Source organism: Sceloporus undulatus, chromosome 2, assembly GCF_019175285.1.
Source record: "Sceloporus undulatus isolate JIND9_A2432 ecotype Alabama chromosome 2, SceUnd_v1.1, whole genome shotgun sequence".
Classification (NCBI taxonomy): domain Eukaryota; kingdom Metazoa; phylum Chordata; class Lepidosauria; order Squamata; family Phrynosomatidae; genus Sceloporus; species Sceloporus undulatus.
The window spans coordinates 87,620,176-87,639,658 of record NC_056523.1 but is presented as its reverse complement, the minus strand read 5'-3'; the positions used below and the strand labels follow the sequence as shown (position 1 = coordinate 87,639,658).

Genomic DNA, 19,483 nt, shown 5'->3' with positions numbered 1-19,483 from the left:
ACCCAAAAGTATTTTGGCTTCTTGGTATTTTACCATTAAACATTTGGGTGCTTATTAGGTGACATTCTGCCAGTACATTGTTATATCTGCATGTCATGGCTGATTATACAAAGGTGGATGATTATATAAAGTTCAAGTAGATTCTAACCCCTCCCCCCATCTTCCATTGAAAAGGGAGCATTTGGCTGAATTTTCTTATAACATAGAGCAGTTTCTTATAACATAGTGATTGGGAAAGTGAGTTATGCATGTGGCATTCTTGCATGAACTCTGACAAGGCAAGAAAAACAGGAATTGGAAACAGAATTTGTACATTCAGGAAAATACCTGACAACATATAAAATGTGGTGATGAGAAAACGTAGCATAATAGTTTGCATGCTGGGCTAGGACTGTGGAAGACCGGGCTTCAAATCCCCACTTGGCTATGGAAACCCACTGGATGACCATGGGCAAGCCACACTCTCTCACCTTAAGAGGAAGGCAATAGCAAATCTGCTCTGAATAAATCTTGTCAAGAAAACCCTATGAGAAGGTTGCCATAGCTCAGAGTCAACTGGAAGCCACATAATATAAAACAATAATGAAATCTGACAGAGCATGAATTAGAGAAATGGCTGGGGTTTTTAAAAAGATGATCTAGGGGGCGGAGCGGAGATAAGTAAATTTCCTAAGGTGCATTCAAATGAGGCTTTTTTCTAGTAAGTGTTTTGCTTCGTTCATGGAATTTTAAGGGAAGGTTCAAATGATGTTGTCTTCCATTAGTGACCCTCCCCTGTCTTTCTTCTCCCTTTTTTCTTACCTGAAACAAAATTGTTGAGGAAGGTCCAAACCAAATAGTGTCACACTGCCTTTTGTACTAGAAGCAAGGGGTGTAGGTACCGGGAAGGGAGGACTTTGCACCAGATGAATTTTTCCTAGTCCCCAAATTTATAGCACTGCAGTAACACAAAACTTCATTTGAGCATTTAGAAATAGAATTAAGGCATACAAATAAAAGGGCAGGTGGAGTTACCAAAGGAAATGAAACACAAAAAATAAAAGAGTTTGAGGTGTGAACAATTTTTAGTGTATCATCTTCTGCAATGCTATAAATTTAGAAATCTTATATGTGGTAGATGACTTCATCCTCCCCTCGTAGCTACACCCCAATAGAATTTGTACCTGCCAACACTCCAAATTACTGGATGTTCCAAGATAGCTGTACTTATCTGTCTCTGTGCCCACAATACAATGTGCTCTGTCCCACACTGGACCTGCATTCAACCACAGACAGCTGTCAAACCAAAATGAACTACATGGCTTGAGAGAGGTGAGACAGCTAGAGAAAAACAATACTCACATTTCAGTCCTAAATGTATGCCCTTACCCATTCACCCAGCAATCCTATGTGGGTTGAGTACAGTGTGCCCTCCATATTTGCAGGGGCTAGGAGGTGCAGGACCCCCATGAAAGTGTGAAACTGCAAATAAAAAAAAACACTGTACAGTGGGCCCTTCCTTTATGCCGGGACTTCCGCATATGCTTGAGTCCAATTCAAAAGAATGGGGCTTGCGCGCCATGGGCGCATGTGCCATTTCCCCTTCCGAGGCACGCTGAGCATTCTCCCAGCATGGCTTTCAGCATATGCTGAAAGCCGCATAAGTCACACCCGCGTATAACGCGGGCACACTGTATTTTTAAACCTGAGTGAACACCTCTCTAGAAAACTCTTGGTCCTCCAAAGTAGTCCACATCCACTGGAAGCTGACCATATACTGGAGAACCTACAAATGCCTAGAGAATTACAGTGCACCTTTGCTTATGCGGGGGATCCTTTCCGACTTTTCTGCGTAAGGCAAATAGCGTGTATGCTCAAGCCCCACTGAAAATAATGGGGCTCATGCATGACACGCACATGCCATTGCAACCCCGTTGGCGCGGCTTTCAGCGTAAACTGAAAGTTATGTAAAAGATGCCCGCATATGATGCAGGTGCACTGTATTTTGTCTTGGAATCTCTAGGTTCTCCATTATGGCTTTATGTTCAACCTCCGGCATAGTCACACTGGATGACTCAGAGATCTTTAGAGGAGCAAATTAATCTTATCCATAAACGTCAGAGTTGCAGATATGCAGTGTTGACTGTTTTTATCACTCCTATTTTATTCATCTGGAATTACTAAAGCAAGGAATGGGCTCCATGTATTAACAGGAATTCAAATGCAGGCATCCCCAAATGAGATCCACAGTCTGAATGAAAGAACTCTTATCAATAACTTCTTTTATTTCCCTCTATCCCACCTGTTGCCTAGCCCTGAGACTCATGGCACCGTGTGCATGCATGCTCAGGCTGCCTGTAGACTAATTGCAACCCCATGAATATCAAGGTTTTCTTAGGGATGGAAATATGGCCTACAGCACTTGTTATTTGCTGGCAGCCTTCCATGTAAGTACTGAGCTTGCTTAACTTCCAAGATCAGATGGGATCTGGTGCTTTTAGAGTGTTTAGGCTGTTACAAATATTAAAACAAAGGCAGATAAAAGTTCAAATCACTAAAACCAGCAGCAAAATTTTAGCTTGGCCTATTGTTGGCTAATCTGAGTTGTTTTCCTGTTTGTCTAGAGTTGTTGTTATTACTTATATCCCCTGTTTCCCCCAACCCTGGAACTCAACATGGCTTGCAATAGTTAGAATTGACACGGATAAAAATGTTTACATTACTAAAAGCACATGAAAGTTAAAATATAAATAAGCTATTGAAAGAACAGAAAGGAATTTGAAAGTGTATCCATTAAAAGGCAACAAATAAAGCACATTATTGAAAACTCTTTCCCTACAAGCCAACAGTTCTCAAAGGCCTGTCAAAACAAAAAAATCTGTCTACTGCTGAATGAACATCAGGGTGTCCTACCCCTCTCCTCCATTATAGACTACAATACAGTATGCTTCATTTATTTCAGAGAGTTCCTCTCTTTTCCCTCCAGCCCTCCCCCCACATCAATTTGGGATGGGCTCCAAGATGATACATAATGGCTGCAGTCCTCTTAATACCTTGTACCTACATAATACTCTATTAAGCTGGAATAATGAACTTTTGGGAGCATGCATTTAGCACGGAGCAATGTATGTAAGTGGCAGAGAGATGGAAGAGAAAGCTGTATCAGTCATCAGGAAATGCACTGCTGGGTTCCTGTTTTCTGTGCTGTCTTCATCCCCTTCCCCTTATGGCAGCATCCATGGCCATTTTATGCCTCCTGCTACCACACCACCACCAATGCTGCCACTGCCACCTAAACCAGCATAGTCATGCCAACCAATGAGAGCACAGCCAATGTCTGCTTTGTGATGAATCACACAACTTCAATTTAGCATTAGTTCTCTATTTTTATTCATGAGTTGTTGCTGTTATGTGCCTTCATGTTGGCTCTGACTTATGACTACTCTCTCAGGAAGATTTATGGGACGGAGAGGGTGTGACTTGCCCAAGGCTATCCAGTGAGTTTCCATGGCTGCACAATGATTCGAACCCTGAGCCCCTAGAGTTCTAGTCCAGCACTCAAACCACTACACCATGCTGGCTCTCTGCATGATTGATTCATCACAATGCTTCTAACTTGCAGATCCAGTATAGGTGTGTTACAAGATTCCCATTTTTTGAAAATGATGATGATGATGATGATTTATATAGCGTTGTAGATTTGCACAGCACTGTACATAAAACAATAACTATATAAGAGTAAACCTGCCTATGGTGTACAATCTAAGAAATAATAGGATAATACATATAAAATACATAATCGCTATGTTATTATTATTATTATTAATCAATAGCTAAAGATGAATTTAAGAAGGCTGTTCAAACAAGTTCAGCCATATGTTGGGGAAGAGTATGGGGAAGTAGTTATATGTGCATGATGACACATGTACATAGAGGATTTTTATGCTAAGTGGGGATGCAGTATCCTGATTGACCTGGCATCCTTTTCCACAATGAAACATTTTTGGCAATGTAAAAAGACATCAGCTCCCTTGCAGTGAACATGGCCACACCATCCAGCTAGGGAGAGAGATGAGGAGGGACTCTTCAGCTCCCTCACAAGTACACTCAATGAGAAGGGAGGAACAGTGTAGTGCTTGGACTCATAAAATAATAGAGTTGGAAGAGGCCACAAGAGTCATCCAGTTCAATCCCCTGCCATGCAGGAATACACAATTGAAGCACTCTTGACAGATGGTCATCCAGTCTCTGTTCAAAAACCTCCAAAGGAGGTTCCATCACACCCTGGGGAATTGTGTTCCAATGTTGAACAGCTCATTCCATCAGGAAGTTTTCCCTAATATTTAGGTGGAATCTCCTTTTCTGTAGCTTGACTGCATATTATCTGCTTCTCTTGACGACTAAACAAACCTGGGTCAAAGCAGGGACGTAGCCAAGGGGGAGGTTCTTGGGGTCCGGACACCCCCCCCCCCCCCCCCCAAAAAAAAAAAAGAGGGTGGGGTGCGGCCCCCCCCCCCCCCACCCCCCCCATAAAGGGGGCGCTTATTCGGGGCCCCCCCCCCCCCCAATTCCTAAAATCCTAGCTACGTCCCTGGTCAAAGAACATAAATATAGAAACCATAACAGGAGCCAGGGCATTATCTGCCCATGGTATCTCTTTTAGGAGTTGTGGGCAACTTTCCACACCATCACCACAAATGCAGGATTATATTTTTCCACATAGGACCAGACACTTGTCTCAGGGCTAAGTAAAGACACCCTGTATTTTCTGTCAGCCATGTGTTCTAATTCTTGGTCATTCTAAAAAGCAGAGGGATGTTGGAGCAATTGGACAGAAAGAAATGATAAACACCTAGTCACCCATTGTTTCTCCTTAGATCGTAAGGCACTTACAGCACTAAAAGAAATACACATTACTTAACCAGTGTCAGGAGCTTATCCTGCCTCTTAATGCCTTTGTACTGTGTGCAGTCATGCGTTTACAGAGGGAAATGGTACAAAAAACAATGATGAGGTAAGAACATTTAGATAACCTGTGTCACATTTCTGCTACCAGTAGGTGGTACTACTGCCTCAATTTTGTATACTAATTGCGTTCCTTAGGCATTATTTGATGAAATATGGCATTTTGTACTGTTAATCCCACCCAAACACAATTAATTTGATTATTGCTAAGCATGGTCAGGAGAGCACCATTTCTATATTTACACATATCACATTAGTGATAATGTTTACAGTACATGGGTTAGTGATTGAAAAGTACTACACAGAAGGACCCAAGTAGGAAACCATAGGGAAAGGTCATAGTGGAGTGATAAAACATCTGGTCTGGATGAAAAACCTCAGGATCAGTTTCCAACTGATTCCAGATACAGCTGGGAAAACCCTTTGCCTGAAACTCTAAACAGACACTCTTAGTCAGTCAGTGCATCCGAAGAAGTAGACTTAAGCCTACGAAAGCTTATGCTACCAATTTCTTTCTCTCAGTCTCAAAGGTGTCAAGATCTCTTTGCATATCAGTCGGTGTGCATAACACTGGGCCCAATGAGTATAATATAAAGCTGCTTCCTATATTTACTCAAAAATCGATATAATAATAATAATAATAATAATAATAATAATAATAATAATAATAGTTTTTATTTATATCTTCCCACCTCTCCCAATGGATCAAGGCGAGATCACAACAGAGTTAAAAAACAGTTAAAATATTCCAACATTAGTTACCGCGCAATTAAAACCACAGCTAAAAACATAAAACATCAAATGTAAGACATCAAACATCGTCAGTCAATCGCGGGGTCAGATGCTCTTGTTCCGTTCCAATGGTCTTCATAGGAGGTCAGGAGGGTATGCACGGCAAAAGAGCTCTGTCTTTGCTGCCTTCTTGAAAATTTCCAAAGATGTGACAAGGCGAATCTCCTCTGGGAGTCTGTTCCATAGTCTAGGGGCAGCTATACTGAATGCTCTTTGGGAAATGGAAACTTGTCTGGATGCTGATATCTCCAACAAGTTCTTCCCACTTGTTCTAAGAGTGTGGGGCGGATTATATAGGGAGATGCATTCCCATAAGTAACCCAGGCCCAAGCCATGTAGGGGTTTAAAGGTGATAACCAACACCTTGTACTGTGCCGGGAAGCTAATTGGGAGCCAGTGTAGATCTTTCAAGATAGGTGTTATATGGTCAAGTCTCAAAGAGCTAGTGACCAACCTGGCTGCCGCATTTTGCACTAGTTGAAGCTTCCGAACTTGGTACAAGGGTAGCCCTATGTAGAGCGCATTACAGAAATCAAGACGGGAGATTACCAGAGCATGTACTACAGCTTCAAGGTCCTTTTAGTTGAGGTAGGGTCGCAGTTAGCATATCAACCGAAGTTGATACCAGGCACTTCTGGCCATCGCATCCACTTGAGATGACAAACGTAGAGACGGATCCAGAAGTACTCCCAAACTGCGAACTTCATCCTTCAGGGGAAGTGTAATCCCGTCTAGGAGTGGTGGACAAATTTCCTTCCCCAAACCTAAGGAGCCTATGGCAAGTACCTCCATTTTCTCTGGATTCAGCCTGAGTTTGTTTTTCCTCATCCAGCCCATTACTGACTCAAGGCAGGGATTCAGAGGGGAGATGCCATTCTTAGTCACTATAACAATATGCCTGAAGCCATGAATTCAGTGAATCCAAAGCACAATCCAGAGAGTCAACATGGTGTAGAGGTTTGAACGTTGGACTATGAATCTGAAGACAGTGGCTCAAATTCTCATTTGGCCATGGAAACCCACTGGGTGACCTTGGGCAAGTCACACTCTCTCAGCCTCAGAGGAAGGCAAATCTTGCCAAGAAATCTCAATGATAGGTTCACTTTTCAGTCACCATAAAGTCGTACACAACTGTCACATGAGTGAGATTCGTTGTCCAGCAAAGAGGGTCCAAATTAGCAGAAGCAATGTGAGTGGGGTGCAGATAAATGTTTATTTCTGCAGCAAAAATAGATCCTCCTGGAAAGGTCCAAAGTGAGACAACTGAATGGTTCTCAGAGTCCACCTTTTATACCCACATACAACCGGGAAACATTAACATCATAAATCAAATCACATCCTCTCCATCTACTATAGAGCAACACTTTTGGGTTGTCCCAGAGATAGTTATGTTGGTTCTAATATGTTTATCAGAGGCACATTACAGACCGTCCGTTTGGGGCGGCCTGTAACTGGCCCTTTCCCCACCGGATCTGATCCTCAGCTGCCACAGTGGCAGCCTCTGAGGCCCCGATCCGCTGCTTTCCAGGCTGTGGGGAAGCGGCAAAAGGCCACTTCCCTGCGGCCTGGAAAGGGGTGTCCTTGGGGCTTCAAGCCCCAAGGACACCCGGCAACGGCAGGGAGGAGGAGAAAGGGGCCGCTTGGCCCCTTTCTGCGTCACTGGCGCAGCCATGTAAAGGCTGCACCCAGCGACGCAAAGGTAGAAGGAGCTCTGAAATGGAGCTCCTTCCGGGGCTGTGGAAAGGGCGCCCCAGGCGCCCTCGCACGGCCCCACTATGTCACTTCCGCACCGCCCCGTTTGGGGGTGGCGGGGTCATGACGTAATGATGGTGGCGCCCGTGTGTATAGGGTGCCACCATTTTCTACGCCCTCTGCACATATTAGGGTTAGGGGCATCAGGAAGTGATGCCCCTTCCTAACCCTAGTATGGGCGGAGCGTGTACTTAATGCCTGTCTGTAACTGGCCAAAGTAAATAATATATGAAATTCAGTCAACAGAAATTTTGGATTTCAACAAGAAGACTGTCACTTAAACAAGGAATTTCTTAATTAACACTTGTAAATCAAGAAGGAAGTCCCCCTTCTTATCTGTATGTTAAACACAATACAAACATAGGGTGTGAGGAACAAAGAGTAACCAATTGTCTACTTGAGTCTCCTGCGTCCAAGTGATGGAGATTTCAGCACTCCAGCTCGGGAATTTATAAACTAAGAGCATGGGTTTCCATTTTTATTATTTTCATTATATTACACAAGAAAGCACAATCCAACTCCAGTGCCCTGTAGTTCCTTAGCCTAAATACTTTCATATGTACTCATGTGTTATGACTGCCATATAAAAAACAAATCAGAACTCTTGTACCTTTAAGTGTAATTTAAAAGAAGAACAATGTGAAATGGTGGTTTGAGCACTGGAGTAAGATTCTGTGAGACAAGGATCCAGATCCTAATTCAGCCACTGAACCCCAGTGGGTGACCTTGAGCAAGTCACATTTTCTCAACCTTAGGTAAAGGCAATAGCAAATCCCTTCTTAACCTGTAAATGAGTTTCCATAAGTCAGAGTCAATCTGAACGCTCATAGCAACAACAGAAGAGAAAGTTTGAACAGGTATTGCTTGTCAAGCCAGCTCCACCCACTTAAATTCCCTCTGCTGCACAGTCATTAAAATTTAATGGTTAAAGACACAGGGGCTTTATCCTCTTTCTCATCTGGCAGCCTTTTCATGTGTTACCCTTGAATTATGTTCTGTGTTTTAGGGGTATTTTCTTTCCTTTGCAAGTGAAGACTGGTGGATGGTTCTGAAGTGGCAGTGAATATGTCTGGATTTTGGTCTGAACTTTAAGGGAGTTATCCAAGATCCTATCTCTAAAATAGCTCCTTGGATAGTGCCTTAGTGCAAGCTAAAACTCAGAGCAGAATCACCACTCCACTGACATCAGAGTCATCTGCTTCCACCATTTGGTTCTGGCTTAAACCTGGATGGCTCTCAAAGGGGACCAGACAATGTATAAGACAATGACTGGTCTGGCCTTCTCAGACATTCAAACTGTCACAATCAAAATGTGAATTAGGCCCCTCTTCCTTTGATACATGACGTGGAGCTAAATGACCGTCGATGGGAGCAAGGAGAGTCTCATAGATGCCACAGGAAGCACAAGGTTTGCTGAACATAAAGCATCAGTGAAAATGACAAGGATGGCATCTGATTGTTTATGAAAAGAAGATGAGCAATGTTGTAATGTAAAAACACTAAAGATGCTTTATTTTGGATAAAGTAAACTCAGACACTTGATTCTTTCTCTCCAAAATGCCTCCTCTAGTTTTAGGCTGCCTGAAAGTTAATCCTTTTCTTTCTTTTCCTTCTTTTTCTTCTTGTCACCACTGTGACCCTGTGTAATGAGAGAGAGAAAAAGAAAATATGACTTGGAATAGAACTGCATTTTTCCCCTCTCAGCATGAGAATCACAAAACAAAACAAAAATTGTTTCTTTTTCTTTAAGGAGACCATTGCTGCAGTGCAGTTTCTCATTCTGCCTACATTGGTCTTCTCTAAGGTGCTGCCCAGTGACCAAAGTGGTTGAGGATGTGGGGTTTAGCCCAATACAACTTATTTAAATATGTATATCCCACCTTCTATTTAAAGATTTCAGGGTGAATACAATGAAATCAATTAGAAGTTCTCAGGTTATGGAAAGTAATCTATAAGGAAGGCACTGAGACAAATCGTGTGTGTGTGTGTGTGTGTGTGTGTGTGTATCAAAGCACCCAATAGTAATCAGGCAGAGTGTTTCTATGTTAGACATTGGCCCATGTTCTATATCATCTACTTTGTGATCTCCTGGCCCATCCTCCCCAGACCATCTTAAGAGCCAGCTGCTGGATCAAGAGAAGAAAGTTCATTCTGCTTCTGATCAGGGCACAAGTAGGATGACATTTCCATTCTTCTCCCACCAATAAGCAAGGCTTCAACAAGGAATTGCAACAGGGGTCCTGGTTCTGATTGTCACAGCCTCACTCACTAGTGGGAAGGGGGCGGTGAAAACATTATCCTGCACCCTGATTGCTAGCTAAAGAGACCTCCATCATTCCATACAGCTGCTGACTGTTAAGGTAGGTTTGGAAAGGCATGCACAATTGTGGCAATAGTGCCACAATCATGACTATGTAATGTAAGTGAATATGAAACAGTTACATATCTGTGGAGAGCCAGTGCATTGTAGTGATTTCAGTGATGGATTAGGATAGTGGGAGACCAGGGTTTGAATCCCTGCTCGGCCATGGAAACCCACTGGGTGACCTTGGGCAGATCATATCTCTCAGCCTCAAAGGAAGGCAAAGACAAACCCCCTCTAAACAAATTCTGCCATGAAAGCCCCTTAGAGTTGCCATAAATCAGAAATTTCTTGAAGTCACACAGTAACAGTAACAGCAACAGATCTGTAACTGCAATACGGAAGTCCACCAATCAGAGTTATCTTGTTCTCTACTTCTGTGAAATTGACAGGTGGCAGATGAAACACAAGAAAGTGATTTTTAACAGTCGTGTTGCCAGGGTGTTTCTCTAAGTCACGATGACTGTCCATTCTGAAAGTGAAAGAGCTAGAAAATGTGGACTCTTTGTCAAGCACTGTCATGCAGTGGCAGAAATTAGTTACCATTCGCTGTTATGGACAGATCACTTCCTGTTGAGGTTCGATTAATGGGCAACTCAACACCCAAATCCCTCCCCCCCGGGGTGGGGGACCAATAGATGGTTACACCGCGAAGGCAGATGGAATCCCAAAAGGTCCAAGAAGCCTTAAAGAGGGGTTGAGGGTTGGATCTGACGGCGATTCTGTTGATGCCCGGACTAACATCCTGGGACCATGACCTCTCCAGGGCGATACACAGCATCGCTGCTAAGCGTCCCTTCCGCCTGCTTCCAATAGAAATCATGGTACAGTGGTGCCTCGGGTTACGAAATTAATCGGTTCCGCGGCTAATTTCGTAACCGAAAAACCTTCGTAACCCGAATTGCCATAGGCGCTAATGGGGAAAAAAGCCGCGGCTCGGCCGCGGCTCCATTTAAACAGCGCCGGCGTTTTTTCGTAACCCGAAAAACTTCGAAACCCGAAACAATAAATCCCTATGGATTTTTTCGTATCAACGAAAAATCGTAAGCTGGGTAATTCGTATCCCGAGGTACCACTGTATACTGAAGATCTCCGGAAAGGAAGCGGGCCACGTAACAACTAGAACGCAGCTGGTGGAGATACCAGAACTTATCCGACAAGACACCCATGAAGCTCTTTTGAGTCCTATGGAGTGCATTAAGCAACAGCAAAGAACTCCTTCTATGCTGCGCCATATTGCGTCTGGCGGAGTCAGTCCAGCAGAACGGTTCAGGGTGGTTAGGGAGCGACTCACTTCCTCCCACTCTGAACCCTATTTTAGAACCAACCAAGGCCGCTGTGACATTTCAACAACGTCTTTGACAGATAAAATCTCTCGGATAAGGGCTGATCTCAATGCTGGCATTCACATAAACATAGGAGAGGTATCCAGAGCTTCCCGTGGACTCCTATAATGGATCACTTTGATTTGTTCATACCAGGGGTAGGCAAACCGTTTTGAGCACGGGGGCCAGGTTGCGGTCCCCTCAGAACAACTGGGGGGGCCGAAGCCAAAAAATAACATTAAATAATTTTTAAAAATTAAATAAATAAATAAAAAAACCGGACAAAGGTAGGACAACATTTTCAAATGGTGGGACACGTTTTTAAAAAAAGTGGAGGACATCAAAAAAATTTGCTGATTGTTTTAAAAAAGGTTAATATAAATGCATGTTTCTGAGGTCTATAGACATGCCCCCCTTGCCCCTGCGCGCGAGTGCCAAAGGCCCCAGCGGCAATCGGCGGCAGGACCAGGCGGGGGCCGGTCCCAAGGCCCTCGCTGGGCCGCATCCGGCCCGCGGGCCGCAGGTTGCCTACCCATGTTCATACCGAGAAATGGACAAGCTTCTCTTGGAAGTGTTAGGAAGACGACATGCTCTCTCAATCCCTGCCCTCTTGGCTGACCGTGCCAGGGTGGCGATGCTGTAACACTATTGTTACAACGTATTATCAACGCATCATCAGGGAGGGAAAATTTCCAATCAAGTTTAAAACCGTGCTCAAAAAGCCCCCCCCCCCCCTCGGACCCCTGGTAAGGAACAACTATAGACACAGTCCATTGTTGCCATTCTTAGGCAAGGTGATCGAGAGGGCGGTCGCTGCCAACTCCAAGCAGTCTTGGATGAAACCGATATCTGGACCCTTTCAAACTGGCTTCAGAGCGGGTCATGGAGTGGAGACTGCCATGGTCGCCTTAGTCGATGATCTCCGTCTGGGCACGACAGGGGAAGTGTGACCCTGTTGGTGCTTTTGGATATCTCAGCGGCTTCAATACCATTGACACGGTATCTTTTGGAATGCTTGAGAGAGTTAGGTATCGGGGGCACTGCGCCTCCAGCGGTTCCTCTTCCTACCTCTCGGGCAGATTCCAGATGGTTCAGCTGGGGGGACACTTGCTCCTAAGAGGGAACTGACATCTGGTGTCCCTCAGGGAGCATTTGTCCCCCACTCTGTTTAACATCTACATGAAACCGCTGGGAGAGATCATCCGGAGACACAGGGCATCAGTACGCTGATGACACCCAAATATGTTCTCTGTGCCTTCGACGGATGCCGACTAAGGAGGGCATCTCTCCTCTGAATGCCTGCCGGAGTCGGTAATGGGCTGGATGAGGGGAACAAACTCAGTTTGAATCCAGAGAAAACGGAAGTACTGGTGATAGGTTTCCCCCAGGCCCGGGGAAGGAAATTTGTCCACCGGTCCTGAATGGGGTCACACTTCCCTGAAGGATGAAGTTGCAGTTTAGGAGTACTTCTGGACTTGTCCTGCAGTTGACATATCAAGTAGATGTGACGGTCAGAATGTTTTGCTATCAACGCCGGTTGACACGCCAACTGCGACCCGTCTGGGCCAAAAGGACCTGAAACTGTGATACATGCTCTGGTAACCTCTCGTTTAGATTTCTGTAATGTGCTCTACATAGGGTACCCTTGTACCAAGTCCGGAAGCTTCAGTTAGTACAAAACATGGCAGCCAGATTGGTCACAGGTGCATCCAGATTTGACCATAAAACACCTATCTTGAAAGATCTTCACTGGCTGCCCATTCGCTTCCGAGCGCAATACAAGGTGTTGGTTACTACCTATAAAGCCCTACATGGCTTAGGCCCAAGTTACTTGAGGACCACATCTCCCCATATGATCCGCCCCGCACCTCAGAACAACCGGGAAGAACTTATGGGTAATTCCACCTTCCAAATATGTTGCCACACCCAGATGGCCTTTTCAGTGGTGCCCCGCGGATGTGGAATGATCACCGAGGAGCTCCGTCTGACAACCCCCTAGAAACATTCAAAAAGAGGCTAAAACGTTTCTTTTTGTCAAGCCTTCCCTCCCGAAGAATGAAGCTGCCTACCTGTTGCCATCGATTCCACGCTTACCCCTGATATGAACGATTGTGTTTAAAATGTTTGATGGCACAGTTTTATTATGGGATTTTATCTATTTTAGCAATGTTTTTTAGGTTTTTTAATTGTTTGTACACCCGCTTTGATCTGTGGAAAACAGTATATAAATAAAAATTATTATTATTATTATTATTATGTGACGGTGGCTTAGTCTGTAAAGAAGTAGTCAGCTAATAACAGGGCTGGTGGCTTAGAAAATTGTGGAGGGTAAGGCTACCAATTGCTGGGAGCAACAATAGTTATATAGTGGGCCCTTGGTATCTGCTGGGGTTTGGTTCCAGAACCCAATTCACCCCTCCATGGATACAAAAATTTATCGATGGTCAAGTCTCATTATATACAATGGTGTAGTAGAATAGCATCCCTTATATGAATGATGAACAACTCAACTGTTTGCTTTCGTGGAGGGAAACTGAATATTTTAAAGCCATGATTGGTTGAATCCATGAATGTAGACTCTGTGGATATGGAGCGCAGAGTGTACTCTCTATTATTGAAGGCAGTATGTTGGGGGGGGGGGGAGGGGGTTAAGAGTCAGAGGGTGTTCTCACTTGCCAGATGCTGTGGAAACAAGCAGCTTATGTTCTTCACAGGCATCAAAGGTACTCATGTAAAAAGCCACATCCTTCTCCATAAGTTTGAACTGTTATAAGGCTGAATTGACAGCTGATTCCAGCTAAGGGTTATTAATGTGGATGCTAATGGCACTGTCTAAAAGTAAAAAACAATGGTTCCCTGGCACCCTCTCCTCCCTCACAGGAATGGAATTACAAACTTGTCTTGCTTTTCTGAAGGGCTACTGAAAAGCAAACATTTAGCCAGTGAATCTTCTTTTGGCTTGGAAATAATGTGATGGGGCATGAAAAGGGGAAACCTTTACCTAATAAAGAAACATGAGACTATCCAGTGGGGGGGAGGGTTATTGGCAGCCTTAAACTAGAAGGAGAACAATTTCCCATTAATCACACATATTACCTTTTCAGAATCACTGTCGGAGCTGCTACTGCTGCTGTCATCATCTTGCCCATCATGCTGGGGAGCAAAAAATAAGATTAGTGGTGGCACAGAATTAGGGTTGCCATCCCTGAGGACCTCCAAACTGGGAAAAACATAGGACAAGGTTTTAAAATGTAGGGCTTTTTCCCCCCTGGCAAAAACAAAAAGGTCCTACATTTTTAAACCTTGTCCAAGGCCTCGCTGGGGCCTGGGAGACAGCGTCTCCCAAGCCCCAGCCAGGCCTCAGAGGACTCCGCGATCACGGAGCTGCTGCCAGGGCCTGGCTGGGGCCTGGGAGACAGCGTCTCCCAAGCCCCAGCCAGGCCTCGGAGGACTCTGCGATCGCGGAGCCGCCTCCAGAGCCTTGCTGGGGGGGGATCCCGGGGGTGGGGCCAAACCAGGGCGGGACCGTGTGGACCCACCCCAAACCGGGAAAGTCCCACCCCCAGGTGGGATATGGCAACCCTACACAGAATACAAGGCCTGCAAGTCAGCCAAAATTGTCTTGGAAAGAGCCATAGTTCCACTGTACGCAGGAACAAAAGAAGCTGCCTTATAGCACATCAGGTCATTGGATCAACTAGCCCAGTAATTTCAACTCTGATTGGTAGCATATTTGTCCAAAGTACCAAGAAGGATTTGGGCCTACTTAGAAGATTCCTGGTGATTTCCCATCCAAGTACTAACCAGGCCCAATCCTATTCACTTTCTGAAATCAAATGATATGTTCAGGGTAGTATATAGTAGAGCCCAAGCTCTACATGTAGACAATTCTAGGATAAATTTTAGGACTGAATTCTCCATATTGGGCTGGGAGTCTGTCTGGGTAGAACACTGTCTTCTACCAAGTCAGGTTTCTGGATCAGAACCATCAGTATCAACTATTGCAAGCCATCCTGAGATCTCTTGATGTGGGGGGGGTTTAAAATATTTTAATAAATACATAACAAATATTTCTTTTCAGAATAAGCTTTTACTAATATCTGTTGTACCTGGCAACTATCAGAAGCAGGAGAGAGGGTATAGGAACAAATTACAGGCATACCAATATCGACATTCTCTGAAGATGCCAGCCACAGATGCTGGCGAAACATCAGGAAGAAACTCTGCTAGAACATGGCCGCATAGCTCAAAAAACCCACAAAAAACCATACCAATATCATCAGTATCTCAAACAGGAACAGTCCACCTTGCACTTTTGATGCACAGAAAATATATCTGAGTGTAATGAAGTGTCTACATTTTCCTGCTACTTTCCTGTTTCTTTCCTTTTTTATGGTCTGTGTTTACTTGTAAGCCATTAGGCCATTAAATTGGATACCGGCTCTGAGAAGAAGCATTTTTCCTTGTTATCTTTCTTGGCTTATCACTGCCTAGAGACAGCCAGGGAGATAATGAGATGGGAATGTAGGTGCCCTTGCTTGGATCAGGGCAAGAGACCCTGGTGACAGGAGGATCTCTTTCTCTGGCTGTAGTTTGGAAAGAGGGTTGTCTGATATGCTTTCTAGTTATTTTCTTTTGCTCCCCTCTTTTTGGTTTTTTTCCCCTCAGTGTTTAATGTGGGCATGGTATCTGTTAGGTCTCTTTATACAAATGGTTCAGTACTAATTGTATAACAGTATTTGCTATTGTTAACTGGCCCATTAAAAATGCCCTTTGTTTGTTTATAGAATCAAAGATTTGAAAGAGACCACAAGGGTCATCTAGTCCAACCCCCCTGCCATGCAGGAATACACAATCAAAATGCCCCTGACAAATGGCTATCAAGCCTCTGTTTAAAAAACTCCAAAGAAGGGGACTCCACCACTCTCTGAGGGAGCGTGTTCCACTGTCAAACAGCTCTTACTGTCAGAAATTTATTCCTAATGTTTAGGTGGAATCCTGGTATGATCAAATTGAGTTGTTAGCAGGTTTGATTAGTTTTGACCTACAAATCAGTATACAGCCTAGGTCCAGGTTATCTGAAAGACCATATTCTCCCATATGTCCACCCAGGTCCTGAGATCTTCTGGGAGGGGCGTCTTGTCTCTTGCCATCTTTCCTCACAACCATACGTGGTCAGAATGTGGGAAAGTGCCTTCCTGCTGGCTCTTCCCTGGTTCTGGAACTCCCTTCTTTGGTAGACCAGATTGGATCCCTCCCTCTAGATTGGATGTCAGGGCCATGGTTTAGACATGGTCCTGTCAAGCTGAATTGCTGTCCCTCGGCATATGTGCATTAATGTACGATGATGGGGTATGCTATCCTATTGGTGATGCTGGGAAAAGAAAAGAATGTGTATCATTCACAGCCTGGGATAATGAGCAGATGCATGGGGAAGAAGTATAAGATGCAAATTACCAAGCTTGTTCTTGTGGGAAGCTGTAGCTTGATATTGGGATGGGGGGGGGGGGCAATAGGAGGGGTAAGACTTGGGAAGACTATATGTTTTGAGTTGCTGAGAAAAATGGGATGAAGGCTTTTGTAACAAGTAAATTGTTTGGACTCTAAGTATACTGCCATGTATACTAAAGCACTTCAGTCCTGACAATACTTACGTAATATGATTAACTCTAAAGCTTTTCTGAATCTGCTGAAGGCTTGTGTTCCTGGAATGGAATCAGCCTATACATTATAAATGGGCTTTTACCAGGTTGTTGTATTGTTGTTGCTTTTAAGTGCTTTTTATTTGTAATGCATGTCTTAAAATTGTTTTTAATGTTATTGACAGTTTAATAACATTTTAACAATAAATTTTGAATGATACTGTGGTTTAATTTGCAAGCTGCTGTGAATCCCAGTTATGGAGGAAAAGCTAAATATAAAGGAAATCATGGTAATGAAACTGTAACATAAAAATATTAGTTTTATATGTCATATATTATAACTATGGTTATCATACTTGTTCCTTGGGTGAACCACTTTGAGCACATTATATTCTGGAAAACGCAGCATAAAAACACATTGGCTAAGACTAGTAGTTCATCCTCATCCAGCTTTCAGCTCTTTATCCATCCACTTGAGTAGAAGGAAGAAGAGAATGTAAGGGATCACCAAAGAAATGCAGCAGATTTGATGACTTGTTTTCTAAAGTGATGCAGAGCTGAAGGCAAAGACTCTCTTGAGATTTTAAATCCCCAGCATTTGTCATTGTTTACATTAAAGTACAGGACTGGCCTTGAAGAAGGAGAACAGTTTAAAGGAGGATAAATTAACTGAAACCAGCCAGCTGGGGGTGAAACAGCACATTTTCTCTACCTCTTCAAAGTCCACAGACTTTGGATTCCCCGCCCCCTTTATGGCCAGCACTGCTACTTTTGCTTTCTACACCTTCCATAAAAGCTGACACACTCTGTGCCACTAATGTGCCATGATGTGGAAACAAGAAGGCAAATTCTAAAGGGCAGCTATCCTGTTGCATTTTTGTTTCAGCTTGGAGGCTCATTCGTAATGTGCCCTACAAAAGGTATTACACACCCATTCTATTCTTTTCCCTACTTTTCCCAAGGGAGTCTTCCTACCTCCCACTACATTACATGCCCAGTCCTGAACTTTTTTTCCCCTTTAGTTATCCAAGCTGGGCCAAGACTGAGTCATACATGGAACAGGGAGGAAAGAGCCAACAAACTCATTTGTTTACAGAAGGTCTTAAGCACAACACAAATGTTGCATCATGCTTCAAAAGTAATTGTGCTGTGTAAAATGGCTTGTGTGTCCTTATGGGGTGTGACACTCAGAATATAAAATGGACTCATAATGAGATAAACATGTTGTTTTTCTCTACTCAAAACTGAGTGCAGGAAAATGGGGGCAGGGGGGGAGGCTTTCACTTTTTCTTGTTTTCTCTTTTGCTTCACCAAGACTGTACAAATCTAGAAGTTCATGTTGTTTTAATAAAAATATACCTCTCCTGTGGAATATTTTCAGCATTCCAAAAGGATAACTGTCTACAGTACATATTTTTGGTGCTTCTGGATTAAGTACTTTTATAAATCTTTTTGCATGGCTTCTCTTCTATGTTTTATTTCTCCTAATACATCAAGCACATTTCATGCCCCCTAAAGCCCCAGCTAGCTTTATAGAGACAGACAGAGGAAGAAATTATAACTGGGCAATAACCAGCAGTATCCATCAACCAATAGACTGGCATTTGCCAATAGGATGAACTCCTCCTCCCTTCTGAAACTGTGCCTTTTTGTGGATATGTGCCTTCATGTCACCTGTTAATTTATGGCCCCATTACCTCATGGATTTTATACTGGTTTCTTAGACAAGGACTACTAGGTGGTTTTGCCAGTTTCTTCCTTTGAAATATAGCCTGCAGCACCTGATGTTGCAGTCTCCCACCAAAGATCACCTTACTTAGCATCCAAGGCCAGACAGGATCTGGAGCCTTACTCACTCCTAAAAACTGCTTCAGGGAAAAACTTAACCTGAGAAGGAGATAACTAAACATGTATCTGTGTAAATGGAAAACTACTCCCACAAAGCTGGATATAATCTGTGGCACATATTTGTATAATAAATGCATATTTTGTGTTTTTTCCATCTTTTCCCATTTTTTTTAAAATTTATCTCTTTGTGGCTGATGAGTGAATGTAGATATTAGTATTCACACAGATACAAAAAGAATGGAGGCAAATTGACAGTCTATTGCCAAGTATTCAAAATAGCAATAAGGCACAGTTGACAATCAGGATGTGGCTATTAACATGTTTGTGTTCTACCGAAACAACAAATGAGGTACTGATTTCAGTTAAGTTATTTCTTTGTAAAATCAACATGTTGTCCATATCCATAGGAGCCAGCATGATGCATTGACATGATTATTGGATGAGGACTCAGAGACCAGGGTTCAAATCCCCTGCTCAGCCATGGAAACTCACTGCATCATCTTGGGCAAGTCCCACTCTTTTTCAGCCTCAAACCCCCTTTGAACAGATCTTGCAAAGAAACCCTTTTGATAGGATTGTCTTCGGGCCATCATAAGTCAGAAATCACCTGAAGGCACACAACAAATAAACCGCTGCCATAAATTACAAGGTGCAAAGATTTCTCTCATTATTAAGGGCTCACACCTCCAAATATGGAATTTGGGGCATCTTGTTCAGTCTGTATAAAAGGAAAAGATTTATAACCCTTAAATAGGGAACATGGCCTTATATTAAGATCACCTGCCAGTCCTATAAGGGACAATCTTTCCAGACGACAA

The 19,483-nt window shown here is 43.5% G+C and overlaps 1 long non-coding RNA gene across 1 annotated transcript; it reads right to left on the bottom strand.

Annotated features, from left to right (window-relative positions):
* Positions 1 to 8,974: 8,974 nt before the first annotated feature.
* Positions 8,975 to 14,454, bottom strand: LOC121921785. The gene is made up of 2 exons (XR_006102050.1): positions 14,272 to 14,454; positions 8,975 to 9,127 (listed from the first exon to the last, which is right to left on the bottom strand). It is a non-coding gene; the product is annotated as an uncharacterized LOC121921785 (long non-coding RNA).
* Positions 14,455 to 19,483: the final 5,029 nt, after the last annotated feature.